The sequence below is a fragment of the Sinocyclocheilus anshuiensis genome, unplaced genomic scaffold, assembly GCF_001515605.1.
Source record: "Sinocyclocheilus anshuiensis isolate Anshui unplaced genomic scaffold, SAMN03320099.WGS_v1.1 scaffold627, whole genome shotgun sequence".
NCBI classification, from domain to species: domain Eukaryota; kingdom Metazoa; phylum Chordata; class Actinopteri; order Cypriniformes; family Cyprinidae; genus Sinocyclocheilus; species Sinocyclocheilus anshuiensis.
This window is the reverse complement of record NW_015549703.1, coordinates 796,190-799,664: the sequence shown is the minus strand read 5'-3', so window position 1 is coordinate 799,664 and position 3,475 is coordinate 796,190. Positions and strand designations below refer to the sequence as shown.

At 37.8% G+C, this 3,475-nt stretch overlaps 1 protein-coding gene across 1 annotated transcript in view; it reads left to right on the top strand.

Annotated features, from left to right (window-relative positions):
• Nucleotides 1–2,866, top strand: part of hibch (3-hydroxyisobutyryl-CoA hydrolase) — a 40,484-nt gene extending 37,618 nt beyond the window's left edge. Inside the window, exon 15 of the mRNA XM_016449956.1 lies at nt 1,581–2,866. The gene's annotated coding sequence lies outside the window, so the exon portion shown is untranslated. The remainder of the gene's footprint in view (nt 1–1,580) is intronic.
• Nucleotides 2,867–3,475: the final 609 nt, after the last annotated feature.

Below are 3,475 nucleotides of genomic sequence, written 5' to 3'. Positions count from 1 at the left end.
ACCTCATACGTCATTCCCCCGGAACTGCTTCCGTTTACAACGTTGAGCACAAGCTAGATTAAAGTGATTATTACGTTTTGAATATGGATATTTTTCTTACAAAAACGCATCGATTCGCTACAGGAGGCCATTGTTCACCCCCCGGAGCCATGTGAGACACTTTTTTTATGGATGGGCCATATTTTTTATTTAACTTCTTTTGGACTGAAGCAATGCAACACCCACAGACTGCAATGATAGAGCTTGAAAGATCAAAGACCATTTTTAATATAACTCCGACTGGATTCGTCTGAAAGAAGAAAGTCATATACACCTAGGATGCCTCGGGGGTGAGTAAAAGTTTTGGGTGAACTAACCCTTTAAGTCTCTGTTTTAGGTGTTGTGAAAATATAAAACAGAAGAAATTAAGGCAACAGTTGAGGTATCGACAAAGGCCATGGTTTATTTATTGGCGTAGCTGTTTTTTCCCTTTTCTTTAGGTTACAGAAATGAGATTGCACAGATTACAGGTAAATCACTTCTGTCTGAAATATACACTGAAATATGAAATACAACAATTTTGATCAGAATCATCAGCACCTCCTCAAACATGTATGAGATGACTGGAGACCCTAGGAGAACTCAGCTTGACAGTACAAGCTGGTACAAATGTGGTCTGACTGCTGTTTATTTATACTGAAGTACTTTTTTTTTGTTGTAAGTGATTACACACTTTCAAAGAATATAATATATAACAAAATAGAATCGAGTTCTATTTGCCTTAGTATAAGAATGCAAACTAATGAGAGTAATGAACACCAGGGAAGTCTGAGCTGATTGTTCTTTTAGATACTGAGATATTCTGAAGTTCTACTCTGAGCACATACAGTAAGTAATGTGCTGAAAGGCCTCATAAAATACAACTTTAAGTCCTTCTTTCATATCTTAAAATTTTGCTCTGCATTTATGACTTTCTACGCAAAAGCATAATGGTCAAAGTGCAGTTCTTGCTTAATTGTCTTTGCAACAGGCCATAACAGTGACTACCCACGTCTTCAGTGGCCTTGGTTCAGGAAGTAATTTTCTCATTCGTTTTCTCCATGGGGATTTGAAAAAATTCTTCAGTAAAGAGTTTAAAGCCATAAACCAAAACAAACAGCTTCATCAACCGTTGATTTGAAGCAAAAACAGTTTTGGCAATCTGAATAACAAGGCGAAGGTACAAAACTTTGAACTGTGAATTATTTTATGACTGACTGTGATGATAAGACAATATAAAACTGATAAAAATGAAATATAACATTAGTATAAAATAAAACATTAAGTTAATTGCAAAACATTCAGATATGCACAAACATATAAATTATTTGAGAAATTCTTTTGATTACACAATTCATAATGCACTGTGAGAGAGGGTAATCTCTGAAATTTAAATTTTTTAATATGTAGGCCTAGTTGAAATCACACTGGCATGTGATAAAGCATATATATATCACTTAACCACCTCAGAGCTCATAGTAGGTCTGTCTTAAAGGTTAAAGTACATTATCACTAAAAATCTATTTCTCTATGGAAAAAATGAATGTGATTTTTACTTCCAGAACCCAACTGCTGCGCTCTATTTATCTGAAGATCGTTAAAGGGAATATGGCTACCTGACAACATGGCACAAGACCCAGAAGTGCCAATATCACATCAATAAAAAGCATTGGTGAGCCGCTGTTAAAACACTACCAGAAGAGTAATTGTGCTTGTATTAACAATCATTAAGGACATTGGCATGTTTGGTCCCCTGTCTGAATTGTGTCTCCTTGGGTTTGGCAGTCTGGTAGCACTAAGTTTGTTTTTATAACACTTTGGCCTTTAAGAATTGCATATTTGAGCTGCACAGAAGAAAATCTTCAATAAACAAAATTATTTAATGGCTGAATGCACAAAGTTTGGGAATCCTCTTTTGAATGTATTTTCTCATTGCATCATAAGGATGCAGGATGATTAAGATCTTCTGTAATCTTTAAATTTAAGAATCCATGTATCATGTACAAACAACATATGGCCATAGTGACCACAAGGTTGTCTGTACCAGGAATTCCAGTCAACAGGGCTGTCATGTCAAAAAAAGGTTAGCAATGAAGTAATGTACACTTATTGATCCCTAGAATCCAACACTAGAGAAACCGTGACCCCTGAGTGGACGTTCTCTAAATATGCGGTCACATTTCCCGTTATTCAATTAATTTTCACAGGAAAAATACAATAATTTCAATAGGAATCAATGTGATCAGGAATTTTGCACAAGGGCGAAAGATTTCCCCCACAGATTTTGCAATAGGTTTGAGTTAGTCGCTTGAATTTCTCAAGTGTTCACCAACAAAGATTCTTGGTTTGAAAATCGTTGCTACACTACTGCCAATGGACCTTTTTTGCCAGTGAAATTTCACTAATGTGACCAAGAACGATGGATGGATGGAAAATAAAATAAGGTACTGTCTGATGTGCTGAGCCACATGAACATGAAAATACTAAAGGCAAAAAGATGGAGTCTATACTAAACATGGTTGGGATGATTGTGGCCTTTGGACAATTGCAGAGACTAATTAAACGACTGGACTTTGAGGGTAAACAAGAGACATAAAAAGATGCAGTCTTGTGATTTAACAGCTTCATGGCCCTTTGTTAAGAAAACAGGCCCCTAAATTAAGACTTTTAATGTGTAAAAACAAAAAAATGGTTGAATATATCATGTGAATCCTTATGGGTATAAAAAGAACAACTTCCTAAAATGACATGATCCTCCACTAGCCTGAATTTGTTCATCTGAAAGCTCTCCTTTACATAAAGGAGAGCCAGACCAATTCAATCTTATTCCATCTGGCTGAAACGTTATGGCACGTCACACTCAATGTAGGGGATGTCAATGTACCGACTGTCCACCTCAGCCCATTGTTGTACTGCCCGGGCCACAATTTCCTCTGAGAGTCTCTGGGCATAGTCCAGCAGCACCGGATTGACCCGTCCTGGGTCCTCCACTGAGCCGATCTCTGAGAAAACTAGAACTGCTTTCTCTCCTTGCTTTCCTGGCTTGCCATCCACTTTCTCCGATGAGCTGGAGTTCTGAGTGGGGTCGTGGTGCTTGGATTTCATGCATCCCATGATATAAATAATGTAACATTGGTTTGAAAGCAGTGAGGGGAAGAGATGCAAAGATGGCGTGATACCAAGGTTATATTCCCTTGGTTGGGTTTCGTGATGTACGGATAAGAAGCTAGGATGAGGACGTACTTCTGTGCAAAGTGTAGCTGAGACACTCCAGATGGTCTGCCATGATGTATAGCATTCTCATGGCCACCTCACACTTGCCCTGTGTGAAGAAGAGGAATGGTTATTGTGAGTTATTGCTTGTCTTTGCGTGGCTAAATATATATTTTCATGATGACTATTTTCAGTGTCTTGGCAACCTTGTCCATGACACCATAATGACTACATCTTCACAGGA